Below are 16,771 nucleotides of genomic sequence, written 5' to 3'. Positions count from 1 at the left end.
ATGCACTGCTACAGACTAGGGACCAAATGGTGAGGCAGCAGTTCTGCAAAAAAGGACCTAGGGCAGTGGTCCCCAAACTTTTTGTAGGAATAGCATATTCCTATTCCCAGAAGATGGGGTGTCTGGCGCCCACCACAGCCGCTGAAATGCCGCCGAGAAGTGTTGCCGTATTTCGGTGGCTGGTTCTCTGGCAGCCGTGCTCAGCGGCAGCCTTTCGGCGGCGCGGTGTCCTGCGGGCACTAACAACTGCCCCGGCAGGCGCCATTGCTCCCGCGGGCACCGTGTTGGGGACCCCTGACCTAGGGATTACAGTTGCCCAGAAGCTGGATATGATCAGTAGTGTGCCCTTGTTGCTAAGAAGGCTAATGGCATTTTAGGCTGTATAGGTAGGGGCATTGCCAGCAGATCGAGGGATGTCATCGTTTCACTAAAAGGATGGTGAAGCAGTTGAATGCGTTACCTAGGGAGGTGGTGGAATCTCCTTTGTTTGAGGTTTTTAAGGTCGGGCTTGACAAAGCCCTGGCTGAGATGATTTAGTTGAGGATTGGCCCTGGTTTGAGCAGGGGGTTGGACTAGATGACCTCCTGAGGTCCCTTCCAACCCTATGATTCTATGAATTCACAACTTTATCCTCTCCCATAGCTCTGGTGCTTATGGTCGGATATGATCTTCAAGGGATATTAACTTATTTTTGCCCAAGGCTAGGTAAATCCTGGTTCCTATTGTATTAGCTTATCTGTCAAAATGTTCTTGTATTTACCTGTAAGTTCAGGCATATGCACCAAGGAGCAGAGTTAAGGCTAACTGTCCCTCATTTGAGTGCTTGATTTCTCTCTATATACCCTTGACAGGTCTATTGAAATACACTTGACATCCATTCTAATTGCTTTAATATTAGAGCGTCACAGAATAAAAACTTCTTTAAATATAGGAGGCATGGAAAAACTTACCAAACAAATGCTGGCCTTTAGCTAGCATATGAAATTTGGGACAGGGCAGTAGGGGGTGGGGATGTAGTAAGGACTGTGGCAGTGCTGGAGTGTGAAATCCAGTGCACAGATTCTTCTACAGGTGCTGTATGGAATTGGTTACTCTGAGATACTGTGCTCCGTATATGGGATGCGATTTCTTGCTGCATGATAGTCCTCTGTTATTGCATGGAGACTGCTTTTACTCCTGCTCAGTATTCTCGTTCCTCCAAAGCACTCGGGATGTTTAGTGCTAGCACACAGTCTAGAAGAGTCTCTTACTGCTTACTTTGAAAGCATTGGTGATAGCTTGGCTGGATCCATGGACTTTAGTGAACAAAGAGTGTAACTTTGCTTTCCCTCTGGTGTAAGCAGTTCCTTAGTTGCACCATGTGAATTGGATTTTTCAGAAGCAATTGTGTCTACAGAAGTGATTGTTAAATAGTAAATCTCTCAAGCAAAATCATGTAGCGTACTTTTTAGAATCTGACCACATTAGAACAATATTTTTTTCAGATCCTAGTATCGTATTGTGCCAAAAATTGTTGTAACTGCGCCCACTTGATGTGTAAACTCTGCCATTCTCGAAGTCATGTTAGAACACTAAACAGGAGGCTTATTTGTTAAGTGGTAGCAGTAACCTGGGTATTTAATGGACATATACAAATGCAAGATCCCTGCCCAGAGGAGGGTACAACTTAGGAAACTCATAAGGTGGGTCAGGGAAAGTGAACCCAACAAAAAGCAAAGCTATTGAATGGTGAAGGTAAACATCTATAAGTTGAATTTCACAACTGTTGTATTTTGCATGCACACTATAGGCTGTGCTGTAATAGTTCTCTGCTGATGTTGACAGAAATGTAGTCTCTTGTTCTGTTAGCTGGGTAGAGTATTTCCTTTTACATGTGCTTACTTGCAAGAAAAGTAAGATGGTAGTGTATCCCTCTCTTGTGCTGGAGGTGAAAGGGAAACTCTCAGATCCATGCAATGCTGTGGCATTTTACCTCCATGCGACACTTTGTGTGGGTCCTATTCTTCGTGGTAGAAGCTCCTTCATTGCAACCAGCCCTAACTGTTATTTAGGGCCTTCCTCTTGAGCACCTGTAGGCCCAAGGTGGTGCAGGATGATTTGTGACCTCTCACCAAGTGGTCATCCATTTGATTCTAACTTGTATTGGTATTGACTGAAAGCTGCCGTGTGATGGAGTGAAATCAAATCCCCAGATCATCAGTTTGTCCCTCTGTTAGTCTCAGCAGAGGGCTAATGAAAGCTAAATACAGTACACTGAATTCACACCCGTAGAGGGCAGTCCCCTCTGAGGTCAGTGTTTGAGGCAAGCTGGTACAGCACGTATAGATAGAGGGCTCCAGCCTTTAAGGTAGCTCATCTGGCACCTTACACGAGCTTTTAACTTGAACGCATCGTACATGTGATGTGCCAGTATCAGCTTTGACTTGTATGCAGGCCAAGGGAACCCACTGTTCTGACATGACCTGTCTGACTTGAGCAATCACTTCACTCCTATGTACCTACTTCTCCTAATTGAGTTACCCCATTTTATCAAAGAGCTTTGAGATCACTGAGTGAAGAGCATCTGACTGCATGGAAAAATGTCACTAGCGTTCAAATGCAATTTGATGGCCTATATTAATGATTGTGCTTCAGTGACCTTTTGGGTAACTGACAAATATGTGAAATAATCTCTACCTCCCACTAAAAGTATGGAAGGGAGAAAAAGATGGTGGTTTCCCCTGGACCGAGCTTAGTGCTTTGCCACTAGGAATCAGCATTTCCTTCTTATTCTGTACAAAATGACACACCTGTTCTGTGTACAGAATGGATGGTTTATCTGGAAAAAATATCTCCTATCTGTAAGGAATGGGGTGAGTTAAAATTCTTTGCTTTACAGAACATGCATTTTGAATTGGACAGTGCCTAGTTTACCTTTTGAAACAAACCTTTCCTTTCAGAATGGGGAGAGAGCAGCAGCATGCCTATTTGAGTGTTCAGGGCACTTGCATTACTGACTCCAGTCTGAAAGCTGGGTTTGAACTTGTTGCTGGGCTGCTGTTTGAACAGGGTCCAATTGCAAGAGGCTTTACTGCATTTCTTCCTCTAAATCATCAACCTCATGTCTTCCAAGTAAAGAAAAGAATCTGGAAGTACAGCTTCCAAGAGTAGCAGCGCTGTCAACCCCTGGAACAAACAAGTTCCATCCCAGAAGTCTGAAGGGAAGTGGTCAGAGAAAGGGAACTTTTTATGTGTGTTACAGACCAATCTGGAAACAGGAAAGATACTGTGCACTAGAGAGACATTCATGTAATGTACTGAAATCCAAGGGGCCTGACTAACTTTGAAATCGTATTTGCCTGAATATTGTTACTGAAGATCAGAATTGAGAATCTAACAGTATTCCCCCCCCTCCTCCCAAGCTTGCATTTGACAGCTGTTTGCATTTAGTCCTTTACATTATCCTTGTATGGTCAGGTTCACCTTGTCTGAAAGGATCCTTGTAAACATCAAGGGGAAGTAGAAATAACTCTAAGATTTTAAGTGTGCTCAATCAATAAATGACACTTTCTTCCACTGTTGTAGGCAGTGTTGCTGTAGCTGTGTTGGTCCCAGGATATTAGAGACAAGGTAGGTAAGGTAATATCTTTTATAGGACCATTTTCTGTTGGTGAGAGAGACAAGTTTTCAAGCTTATACTGAACTCTTCTTCAGGGGCCTGTCCCCTTGAGGTATGGTCTTTGTCCACGTCAGCTCATGGACTGTGGCGCTCAAGCTGGTTACAGCTGCCGCTGCATGGGAGCTTGGAGTTGTCTGCTGCTTGGTATCTCTGCAGGCCTAGGTTCAAGACTTACAGGGTCTTACAGTATAGTGACAAATTCTCCCTCATCTAGAGATGGTGGACTGTTTTGGAGGGGAGCTTGCCATAGTACTGCTCAGGAGCTAATCATTCTAATAAATAGAGGATTTGATCTCCATTCTGATACTCCCCACCAGAATGCCTCTGAACACCCTTGTAGGCCAAATATGGCACTGCAGATCTGAATTATGCCCCATCCGAGGGTCTCCCCAGTTACTCCTCAGACACCTTCTTAATGTATAAAGCAACCACTGTTGTTGCTTTATTCATTAATATTCTGAATAATTCTGTCCATAGTTTTAAATGAACATTCAAGGCCTCACTTAACTCCTTGAGCTCTGCACTAGGTTCTTTAGGTACTCAGCTTCTTTTCCTGGGTTCAGCCCTCACTGTCCCTTCAAAGTGATATCCTCCTGTCCCAGGGTAATTGGTCTTTCAAAATCTTTTATCAGCTCTCCCTGAGTGTACCACCTTTTCAAAGAGTTCACAGTGGTGTCCTAGTGTTCCTTCTGGTTCCATCCCAGGGTAACTGCAGTCTTTTTCACAGTTTGTATCTGCTTTCCTTAGACCAGCTTACCTTCTTTGCAAAGGGTTCTAAGCAGCTTCCTCCTGCTAGCTTTACACTTCTTCCAAGAACCTGACCCTTCCCTCAGGAGCAAACTCCCCTTCTGCAGCATTTCCTCCTCCAACTACTGCCTCTCAACCCACTTCTTATCCTCTAGCTCCAGTGTTGTCCCTCCCCTCATTAGGCCCAATCAGGGTGCACCTTCCTAGTCACCAAGGGAGCTGGACCCACTTCACTTAAAGGGGCCAGCCACCCTATGACACTGCGCTTGGCTCTGGGGAAGATCAGGAAACCACTAACCTAAAAAAATTACTTTACTTGGTGCAAAAGACACTGCAAACACTAAAGGTAGGCTAGGACTTGGCGTGCGGCTACATATGAGATCATCCTGAGCTAATGGGTGTTTCTTAATTCCTCCGAAAGGAGAAAAGGTGACATGAGGAAGTCAAGAAAATATTTTCACTAGGACTTGAGTCAAGCTATGAAAGAATTGGAGGAGGATAACTTGCAGATTCATAGTTAAGAACTGCTTGAGTGGATAATAAATGAGTTTATCAGATGAAGAAAGCTTGTCGGAAGCAGTTTGGGATGGGGCCGGGTGGAGGCTAGAGGGCTGGTAACTATTATCCTTTTAATATTACCACTAGCTCCACTACATTCTTTGTTTCAGTCCAGACAGCAGTGTAAACCAGCAGGTGGAGACAAAAAAAATATGCTCTTGGAGCCAGTATTCGACCCTCTAGCTTCCTTGGGGGCATTCTCTATTTTGAGCAGATGAGACCAGAATCTGGTTCTGTTAGAGGCCTTAATTTTGTGTGTTAGTGTGTATTTAAAAAATAGCGTGTGTATATGCATCTCTTTGCTGGAATTTATCACAAAACAAGGGGAAGAGGTAAGAGCTATTAGTGCAAATGATGGAACTGTAAAAACTGAAAAGTTCTGTACAGACCTAGAGCAGGAGGATGCTGAGTAGCTGACTGTAAATGGGGATTTGGGCCCAAACTCTGAATAAAACCCAATTCTGGCATGCAAGTTCCACTTTTGATACAATGATTAGTGAGGCCACATGTCAAAGAATGTGTGGTGGCCTGATGGTAGTTCTAAAAGCGTTTTGACTGTTTGACAACATTTACAAAGATTACTGCAGGCATTGCTCAGCTCTCTGAGGGTAGTCTGAGAATGTAGCAGAAGCATCCAAGTTGGTCCTTAGGGAATGCCTTCTGGTGACTTTTGGGATGGCAATTTATGCCTGAAGCAACCCAATGAGCTCCAGATAGGTCAGTTTCCTATTCTTCTTTACTAGAAGAAAGGTCTTTGATGAGGGGTTTGGTAGTATCTCCATACCATGCCAACCCCCAAAAGTCGCAAGAATCCGGGACAGGAGGGATGGGGGATAGTCTTGGGGTTAAGCCAGTGGACTGGAATTTGAGAGAGTTGAGTTCAAGTTCCCAGCTCTGTTGCACTTGGTGTGTGACTTTGGACATAACTCTCTGCCTCAGTTTCCCGATCTGTGAAATGGGGAATGCTACTTCCTCCTCTTTCCTCTTCCTTGTTTATAGAGACTGTAAGTTTTAAGTAATTGCCATAATTAAGAGGTGTTTGATCTAGATGGTCTCGTAGTATAAGTGAAACATAAAGTGCGCAACACTTATACAGCTTAATCTCACTCTTCTGCTAAGATTCCTTGGTGTTTGATGTGTTTAACCTGCTGTGGGCTCACAGTCACTCTAATGAATCATATTTTATGCTCCTCCTGCCACAAGGCCCTTGGCAGATCATGATGATAGCTATTTGTTTCTCATGCCCAGTAGGTCTTTCCTTTCTGCAGATGAATATCTGGCACAAGATGGTACTCTAAAGAAGAATGAACATTGGTGGGGCATGAAGTTATCAACCAGGCAAGGGGTGGGGAGGTATGAACAAGACTAACTGCCTAGTACATGGTGGCTTATTCTGAACAGCCTAATGGTTACTAAAACTACTGCCATAGAGTCCAATGTCACATGCTGTCTAATCCTGCTCTGGCACATGAGTTTTTAATAATTTTCCTACTGTGTCAGAGGCACTATAATCCTTTTAGCCTGTGCTTCTTGGTTTTTATTGAATATGGGTGTTAAATATTTCCAGTTTTGCTATGCCACATGAAATCCATCTGTAGCCATTTGGGAAGGCAGAGAGGAGCTACCTGTTTACCCTGCACTAATGGCAGTCAGAGACTACGCTCTCTAGCCAGCTAGGGACCCCTGGGTTGTTCTATTCGTGGCACCACTAGAAACTTGCTTTGCCATCATCATGAACAAGTCGCTTAACACTTCGGTGCTTCAGTTGCCCCATAAAATGGCCATACTGGTTCAGACCAATGATTTATCTAGCCCAGTATCCTGTCGTACAAATGGAGCCAAATGCTTCAGAGGGAATGAGTAGAACCGGGCAATTATTGAGTTATCCATCCCCAGTCATCCAGATCCAGCTACTGGCAGTTGTAGGCTTAGATACACTCAGGGTGTGGGTTGCAGCCCTGATCATCTTGGCTAATAGCCATTGATGGACCCATCCTCCATGAATTTATCTAATTCTTTTTTCATCCCAGTTGTGCTTTTGACCTTCACTACATCCCCTGGCAACAGATTCCACAAGTTGACTGTTCATTGTGTGAAGAAGGACTTCCTTATGATTGTTTTAAACTTGCTGCCTATTTATTTGATTGGGTGACACCTGATTCTTTTATGTGAAAGAGTAAATACTTTCTCTACACCATTTATGATTTTACAGGCTTCTATCACCACATCCGTTAGTCGTGTCTTTTCTAAGCAGAACTATCCCAATCTTTTTAATCTCTCCTCCTATGGAAGCAGTTCCACACCCCGATCACTTTTGTTGCCCTTCTCTGTACTTTCCAATTGTAATATATCTTTGAGATGGAATGACCAGAACTGCACACAGTAGTCAAGGTGTGGAGATACCATGGATTTATATTGTGGCATTGTGATATTTACTGTCTAACTAGCTATCTGTTTCCTAATGGTTCCTAACATTCTGTTAGCTTTTTTTGACTGCTGCTGTACATTGAGCAATGTCTGAGAACTAATCGCGATGACACCAAAATCTTTCTTGAGTTGTAACAGCTAATTTAGGCCAGATCATTTTGTGAATGTATATTTGGGATTGTTTTCTAATGTGCATTATTTTGCACTTATCAACATTTAATTTCATCTGCTATTTTGTTGTTCATTCACTCAGTTTTGTTAGATCTCTTTGTAGCCAGCTTTGGACTTAACTCTCTTGAGTAACTTTGTATCATCTGCAATCTTTGCCACCTCACTGTTTACCCCCTTTTTCCGTATCATTTATGAATAGGTTGAACAGTACAGATACATGGGAGAACCCACTATTTACCTATCTCCACTGCGAAAACTGACCCTTTATTTCTACCCTTTGTTTCCTGTCTTTTAACCAATTACTGATCCATAAGGACCTTCCCCTTACCCCATGATGGCTTAGTGTGCTTATGAGCCTTTGGTGTGGTACTTTGTCAAAGGCTTTCTGGAAGTCCAAGTACACTATATCCACTGGATCACCCTGGTCCACATGTTTGACCCCATGAAATAAATCTAATAGTTTGTTGAGGCATGATTTCTCTTTATGAAAGCCATGTTGACTTTTTCCCAACATGTCATGTTCATCTGTGTGTCATAGTCTGTTCTCTACTGTAGTTTCAACCAATTTGCTTGGTACTGAAGTTAGGCTTACCAGCCTGTAATTTCCAGGATCGCAAATTGCCAGGATCTGGAGCCTTTTTTAGAAGTCCGCATTATACTAGGTTTCAGAGTAGCAGCCATGTTGGTTTGTATCCGATGAAGTGAGCTGTAGCTCACGAAAGCTTATGCTCTAATAAATTTGTTAGTCTCTAAGGTGCCACGGGTACTCCTTTTCTTTTTACATTATACTAGGTAGCTGTTCTCCAGTCATCTGGTGCAGAGGCTGACTTAAGTGATTGGTTACACACTACCGTTAGTAGTTCTGCAATTTCATATGAGTTCCTTCAGAACTCTTGGGTGAATACCATCTCATCCTGGTGACTTATTACTATTTTAATTTATCAGTGTCTTCCAAAACCTCCTCTATTGACACTTCAATCTGGGACAGTTCCTCAGATTTGTCTCCTAAACGGAATGGCTCAGATGTGGGAATCTCCCTGAAATCATCTGCAGTGAAGACCCATGCAGAGAATTCATTTAGCATCTCTACAACGGTCTTGTCTTCTTTGAGCAATCCTTTAGCATCTGGCCCCACTGATTGTCTGGCAGTCTTCCTGCTTTTGATGTACTTTTTTTTTTTAAACACTCTGCTAATGGGGATATAATACCTCCCTGCCTCCCAAGTATGCTTCTTAAGTACCTTTTCTGGGTTTTGAACACTTCTGATGAGAAGCACAAGAGAACATCCAAATGTGTGCTCTCTAGTCTGTTTCCTTCAATATTGTCCACTGGTGGAACAGGAGCATGGAGAGGAATGACTGGGTAAGTCTTTTCCCTCTTTTTATTTTTGTGAGATGCAGCCCTCTGGAGAGGTGCTGGGCCAATAATCCTCCATTTTTTGGGGGCCCCAATTCATCTGCTGAACAGGTACAGTATAGGTAGAGGCAGTGCAAGCTTCTTCATTCTTTCCTTGCTCTTCTCACTTCTCCTTTCCCCCTCCCCTGCTGAATCCTGATCTATAGGGATAATTTCTCCGACTGCACAGCAGAAGCTGTCTCCATAGCCCATTCATTCTAGCTTCCTTTGAGTCTGCCAACAAAGGGACAAGTCAACAGCAATTGTGTGGTGGTGGCTTGAGTGTTTTGTGTATGTATATCCCTTTGTGAATGGACAAGAGACTTGCTGACTTCATTTCACATCTTTCAAGGCCAATCTAGGCTGGATTCAAACCTGCGACCTCAAAGTGAAAGTCTCTGTATTCTATTAACAGTTCCTCAAACTGTCCAGTCCCTTGCAGTCAATATCACTTCTTCCCCACACACTCCACTAATGGCTCCCACCAAGACTGCTGGAAGTGGCTGTCCATGTAGAAACGTAGGGCTGGACTTGTACTAGAATGTACTAGAAGCTTAGTGATGTGCTGGCATGAAGAGACTTGACCACCAACTCTCATTCTGATGTATGATCATCTTTAGCATTTGCCTCCCTCCTCCAGCTTCTCACTTTGGCATGCAGCACAAGGTGCTTCAGCGTGGGTGCGCCACTGAGCCTGGATCTGTGACTACAGAGGAACTGGATTTGCAGGGAGCTTCTCTCTTTGGCTCCATCTGTGTGTAAGGGGGCAGAAGAAGGAACTCCACTGCCAGTTAGATCACCGGGGGCAAAATTTCCCCTTCCCTTTGAAGTCGGTCTCCTAAAGAATTGCTCAGGAAACTTTCCTGACCTAGTGGTAAGGTAAAGGAAGTAGAGCAGAGTGCTTGTGACACCACCTTTGCCCCCCTTGAGAGAGGTAGATATGACTGGGGGAATGGAGAGCTGTTTACCAACTCCCACCCCAGCGAAAAGGATCTGAAGTGAGAGTCCCAGGGAAGGAAGTGGTTGGCATTGGGAGGGGCTGTTCATCCTTCCCCAATAGCAGATGAATTCTGGGACTAATTTTCCCAGTTCCACCACTGCAGAAGTCCTATTGGATTTCTAGTCTCTGACAGAGACTAGATTTATTTTGCGATGAAACTAAGGGCTAGTCTACAGGGTGGGGTAATGCACGCTCCAAGAGTAGGATGCCTGAAGTGCACTAATGCGTTTCAGGTTAATAGGCTTGTGTAGATTTTGTTGGTGCACATTAAAGATTCCCTAATGCGCTTTCGTGTAGTACTGTTTCTAAGTGCACTCTGTTAAAGCACACCAGCAAGGTCTGCATAAGTGTGCTTTAGAAATCACACTCCTGTAGAGTGCGTTACTTTGGGCTTGTCTATACAGTGCGGTTACAAGCAAGGAGATGGAAGGGAATGTTGGGAAGGCAAGAGTGGGAACAGCCAGAGAAGGCAGAAAGAATGTAGGGGAATGCCCAGCTTTTAAAGTAACAGTTGAAGTAATGTGCTCAATGAACTGTGGTCCTCCTTAGGTACATGCAGCTTCCACCACCTCACCTTGAGCGTCACAAGTCAGGAGATGTCTACACTGTAATTAAAAACCTGCAGCTGGCCTGTGCCAGCTGATTCGGGCTTGTGGGGCATGGGCTAAGGGGCTGTTTAAATGTAGTGTAGCGGTTCAGGCTCGAACTGTGGCCCGGGCTCGAGGACCTTGGGGGGGAGGGGGAGGGTCCTAAAGCTTGGATTGCAGCTGAGCCCAAAAGTCTACACTGCAATTAAACAGCCCCTTAGCCTGAGCACTATGAGCCTGCATCATCTGGCATGGGCTACCTGCGGGTGTCTAATTGCAGTGTAGACATACCCTGAGTGAATTACCTTCTGTATCAAGGCGGGTGAGTGGTTGTCAAACCTGTTTGACTTCAAGTCAGGCATTCTGTGGATTTTCTCCCTCCTTGGGTGCGAAGGTCAGGAGGCCCACAATTTAACCTAGCCCTTTTTTTTTTTCTGCCCAAGTCTGTTACTTTAGAGCATTTGCACTGAATACAGGTCTTAGTGCTTTGAATGAGGTTTTGATGAACCTAAAAATTGGTGCCAGAAGCCCCCTGGGTCAAACAAGGCAGTTCTAGGCTGCCATGCCTGTCATTGACCCTATAGTAACAAGTTAATAATAAGCCAGTGGACTCGTGAGGGGAAGGATGCTCGGATACTGTGGAGGCAGGCTCTTAGATATTCAGTGATGAGCATGATATAGGAACCCACATAGAATAGAACTGAATGCTTAAAGGATTGGACTTGCCGTTAAGCTTTAAAATTGGACATGATCCAGAAGATTCACTTGCTGCTATTAGCAGTTTGTGAAGTGTTTTTCGATTCTTGGAATAAGTGTATTACTGTTAAATTCCTAATTTCCCTCTTGGAAATCTAAGAAATAATCTTTGACTTCTATAATAGTTGACTGCATTGAAATGCAACCAGAGGCACAATGTGAAGGCAGTTTTCCTTCAGAGGCACAGAGTTCAATGACAGCCATTTGCACGTGTGTATCATGTGCACCAGGACACATCTTGGCACATCATAACTTTTTTTAGAAGATGACAGTAAAACAAAGCTCTTGTCATTTCTCTTTGCTTTGATCTGTTCCCTCTAACTGCTATAAACTTCTATCAGAGTGCTGAGAAAACAAACTTGAATGTCAGAGGGGCTGAGTGCCATGCATCTAGAAAATGGGGTGAGGGGGAGATGTTCTTAATAAATGCACTGCTGGCTGATGAACAGTGGTGGCACGTAGAAGTGTAATAGGTTTTACAGCATACCTCCCAGTGTTCAGAGTAGCAGCCATGTTAGTCTGTATTTACAAAAAGAAAAGGAGTACTTGGGGCACCTTAGAGACTAACAAATTTATTTGAGCATAAGCTTTTGTGAGCTACAGCTCACTTCATCGGATGCGTTCAGTGGAAAATATAGTGGGGAGATTTATATACACAGAGAACATGAAACAGTGGGTGTCATCATGCACACTGTAAGGAGAGTGATCACTTAAGATGAGCTATTACCAGCTGGGGGGGGGGGGGGGAAGAAAACCTTTAGTAGTGATAATCAAGGTGGACCATATCCAGCAGTTGACAAGAATGTCTGAGGAACAGTGGGAGGTGGGGGGAGGGAAATAACATGGGGAAATAGTCTTACTTTGAGTAATGACCCATCCACTCCCAGTCTCTATTCAAGCCTAAGTTAATTGTATCCAGTTTGCAAATTAATTCCAATTCAGGCATCTCTCATTGAAGTCTGTTTTTGAAGTTGTTTTGTTGAAGTATAGCCACTCTTAGGTCTGTAATCGAGTGACCAGAGAGATTGAAGTGTTCTCCGACTGGTTTTTGAATGTTATAATTCTTGACGTCTGATTTGTGTCCATTCATTCTTTTACGTAGAGACTGTCCAGTTTGACCAATGTACACGGCAGAGGGGCATTGCTGGCACATGATGGCATATATCACACTGGTAGATGCGCAGGTGAACGAGTCTCTGATAGTGTGGCTGATGTGATTAGGCCCTGTGATGGTGTCCCCTAAGTAGATATGTGGACAGAGTTGGCAATGGGCTTTGTTGCAAGGACAGGTTCCTGGGTTAGAGGTTCTGTTGTGTGGCGTGTGGTTGCTGGTGAGTATTTGCTTCAGGTTGTGGGGCTGTCTGTAAGCAAGGACTGGTCTGTCTCCCAAGATCTGTGAGAGTGATGGGTCGTCCTTCAGGATATGTTGTAGATCCTTGATGTTGCATTGGAGAGGTTTTAGTTGGGGGCTGAAGGTGATGGCTAGTGGCGTTATTTTCTTTGTCGGGCCTGTCCTGTAGTAGGTGACTTCTGGGTACTCTTCTGGCTCTTTCAATCTGTACAAAGATTTGCAATAGCCCCACTATTGCTTTTTCCCCCCTCTCACATAGTGCAAAGTAATATAAATGTCATGCCTCTTTCCATAAGTTACATATGCTGTAGTATAAAATTTAAGAGGGAAATGATACTTAAAATTGAGATACCTAAATCATTTTTAGTGATCTAATATAAATGCTCATTTCAATAAATAGCAGAGCAATAGGCTATTGCTCTAACTTCAGGATATTGATAGAGGCATGTAACTTGCCTCTGAATGTTCCATGTCTTCCCCTCTGCCCCCCTTCCTCCTGCAACTAGGACATTCCTGACTCAGGGCTGGTTCACATGGTGGATTAGTACACACAAGCTGGGGTGTAAATTCTAGTGTGCACCAATGTGTCATGCGCTAAGTGTCCATGTGGACTCTGCTGGTGCACACTAAAAGTTACCTAGTGCATGTTTTAAACTTCAGTGCATTTTACTCTGCGTTTTGTTTTTCCGTCACTTACTTTCAGTGATCTGTTAAGCTGCTTTGGTGCTCCTAAAGACCTCCAGACACAGAGTAGATGTACATTGCCTCTATTTATGCTGTAATTCCTCCACCAGAGTGTTTTGATTATGACCTGGAGCAGCGGTTGACTTATCATAGAGGCTACAGGCTAAATGTGCAGAAACTGTCTAGTCGTGCCAGTTGTGATAGCTTGATTTTGATGTGCTATGATGATGGGTATAATGGAAAACTCTTAGACCTGCACCCTAAGAATTGATCTGAGTCCATTGACTTTAATTCATATAAGCCTCTGAACTTCCACAAACAGGTTCTAGCGATTACCAATCTGGGCTACATTTGAGCTGGTAATGTGCGCTATATCCCAGTTAACATTCAGTCCTTTGATCCATCCAGTTCCTCCTCCTCTCTTCGTTTCTACTTGGGTGTTCTACTACTGGGGCATCTTAGGGCATTTTCCATTATCTGTCAAACTTCTTAAGACTATGACAAGTCTTCAAAATGCTGATCTTCTGCTGTCTCCATGGTGGGGAGAGCTGCCTTGGACTGTTTCTCTGAATCTTCTGCTTAGGAAATTCTGAGAAATTCAGGTCAGGTGGCCGTGGCTGTCCCTATGCATTCTTCTATCTCGGGCATCTATATCCACTTTTTGGCCTAGTGCTTAAGCTTACTTGGCTTCTCTGTAGATGCCTGGAGGCCTTGGCATTGACTCATTATGCCACCTTTGCTATCAAATTAACTTGACAGCTTTTGTTCCAGTTCATATGTGCCATTTTCCCCCCATATATTTTTGGCAAAAGTTGTGGATATTAATGAACAGATTGGACTTGTGATTTGTGTTGCCGGTGGGATATAGTGATGAAACTGCTCTAGTTAACATCCTGCAACTATGTTTTTTCCTGATACTTAAGAAGTATCACTTTTTGGCTCTAGCCACTACATTTGTGGATCAAGCAGATGATGGGGTCCATTAATGTTCCATCTAGACTGGATAGTAGGTGTCTGGCACTTACTAGTGTGTCTTTATATGTTGTGTCTGGGCAGACTCCAGTGTGACATCTAATTTAGAGCCATTGAGCAACATCCGTCATCTAAGGACCCAGTTCTCTTTAGTATTTGCACATTTCCTCTTTGTTCATCTTTGCTTGGGTTACTCCAGCCTATTTGTATATTGTCACTTTTGAGACATCCAGGAATGAGTATTTTCATTACAGAATTATTAGGGTACTAGTATTAATGAATGTGTGAGATAAGTACATCCATTGAGGACACAAGTAAAACAAAATCTGTTCGAATTTTTTGAATTTATTTACTAGGCCAGTCTCAATATCTTTCTTCATGTGTCATCTGGTGTTGAACCAATCCTGCTATCCTTAAAATGCCTCAATGCTGGGCTGGACTCGCATTTAGATGTTTTATAGCAGTACTGTAGCTGGCCAAATTCTGATCTTGGAGGAAGGATTAAGCCTAGTTTTTCTGATGCTGAGTCTGTGCACAATAACCTTGTACTAGAAAGAGTTCAATGCCATGTAATAGGATTTCTTCTCAAAAGTATAAAACACAATGGTTGCTTATGGAACTTGACTACCCACGCAAGTGATGTAGCATGTTACTCTGGTGTCTGGGGATTTATGTTGGCTTCCAGAATTCTGAAGATAACTTTAAAATTGATGAAAGCAGTGCATAAGTTTGGGATCTGCTGTCTTAATGGAGCTGCCACCTTTCTGAGCCTTTACTTTCCACATTTTCTGAGGCTCATCTGTTGGCTATTTCAGAAGTTGCGTGATACTTGACACACATGCCCATCTACTGAAAGGGGTAAACCGTGAGGTGGCAAAGTTTGCAGATGATACTAAACTGCTCAAGATAGTCAAGACCAAAGCAGACTATGAAGAACTTCAAAAAGATCTCACAAAACTAAGTGATTGGGCAACAAAATGGCAAATGAAATGTAATGTGGATAAATGTAAAGTAATGCACATTGGGGAAAAAATAACCCCAACTTTACATACAATATGATGGGGGGGGGGCTAATTTAGCTACCATTAATCAGGAGAAAGATCTTGGAGTCATTGTGAATAGTTCTCTGAAGACATTTACGCAGTGTGCAGCAGCAGTCAAAAAAGCAAATAGGATGTTGGGAATCATTTAAAAGAGATAGAGAATATCTTATTGCCCTGGCATTAGAAAAGGTTCAGAAAAGGGCAACTAAAATGATTAGGGGTTTGGAACGGGTCCCGTATGTGGAGAGATTAAAGAGGCTGGGACTTTTCATTTTGGAAAAGAGGAGACGGGTGGGGGATATGTGTGTGTCAATATGATAGAAGTCTGTAAAATCAAGAGTGGTGTGGAGAAAGTGAATAAGGAAAAGTTATTTACTTGTCCCATAATATAAGAACTAGGGGCCACCAAATGAAGTTAATGGGTAGCAGGTTTAAAACAAATAAAAGGACATTCTTCTTCACTCAGTGCACAGTCAACCTGTGGAACTCCTTGCCTGAGGAGGTTGTGAAGGCTAGGACTATATCAGGATTTAAAAGAGAACTGGATAAATTCATGGAGGCTAAGTCCATTAATGGCTATTAGCCAGCCTGGGTAAGAAATGGTGTCCTTAGCCTCTGTTTGTCAGAGAGTGGAGATGGATGGCAGGAGAGAGATCACTAGATCGTTACTTGGCATTGGCCACTGTCAGTAGACAGGATACTGGGCTGGATGGACCTTTGGTCTGACCCAGTGTGGGAATTCTTATGTTCTTATGACGGTTCCTCATGTCCAGGCTGGAACTTGTTTAGTGGTTGAATTTTGTAATGCTGGTTCCCTAATCACTTTCCAGCACAAGTGTTACATTGTAATCCATCTGTCTTCTTTTCTTTTGAGTGCTCCAGAACTGCATATTCTGGATATAGTAATAGGGAAAGTATATATAAAATCTCCTTTGCTTACTCTGTGCATGATTGACTAGCTGATAGCATCAGTGTGAATGCAGAGCTTATAAAAAGTCTGGATTTGACCAACCCTTTTCCTAGTTGTACAACTCCTAAACAGCTCCTCGGAAAGGAAACAGAATTCCTTCTAAAACCTGCAGTGTGAGTGTGACTGTTCAATGTAGCTTTGAAAACCACTTTTGTTCCCTATGGCAACATTACTTTGCTTTCCCTTTAGTTTTTGAATTTTGTCTTTCTTTAGACAAGTAAAACACCCTTGTTTTCAGGCCAGTTTCATTGTAAATTCTCATGCACTAGCATGTGGCTGCAATTTTTTGGGATGCAAATATGAGAGCTTTTTGAGGTAGAAGAAACTTTTCTGTTGGTCCTGGGTTTTTTTTCAAAAATCTTTTTTACTAATCCTAAACTTGGGGTCAGATTTGCTCTGATAGTGCCCCTTTAAATATTTCATGTTATATCTTCAAGACCTCACTTACTGAA

General features: G+C 43.1%; 1 protein-coding gene across 3 annotated transcripts in view; it reads left to right on the top strand.

Annotated features, from left to right (window-relative positions):
- CNNM2 (cyclin and CBS domain divalent metal cation transport mediator 2) overlaps positions 1–16,771 on the top strand; it is a 198,655-nt gene that overhangs the window by 17,580 nt on the left and 164,304 nt on the right. The window contains exon 3 of one of the 3 annotated variants that reach the window (XM_043519883.1): positions 2,352–2,362. The exons of the other annotated variants lie outside the window; for them this stretch is intronic. The gene's annotated coding sequence lies outside the window, so the exon portion shown is untranslated. Of the gene's footprint in view, positions 1–2,351; positions 2,363–16,771 lie in introns of those variants that run through there. 3 annotated transcript variants of the gene reach the window in all.

The sequence above is a fragment of the Dermochelys coriacea genome, chromosome 7 (assembly GCF_009764565.3).
Source record: "Dermochelys coriacea isolate rDerCor1 chromosome 7, rDerCor1.pri.v4, whole genome shotgun sequence".
NCBI lineage: Eukaryota > Metazoa > Chordata > Testudines > Dermochelyidae > Dermochelys > Dermochelys coriacea.
The sequence above is the reverse complement of the archived record's forward strand: the minus strand, read 5'-3'. Positions and strand labels throughout refer to the sequence as shown.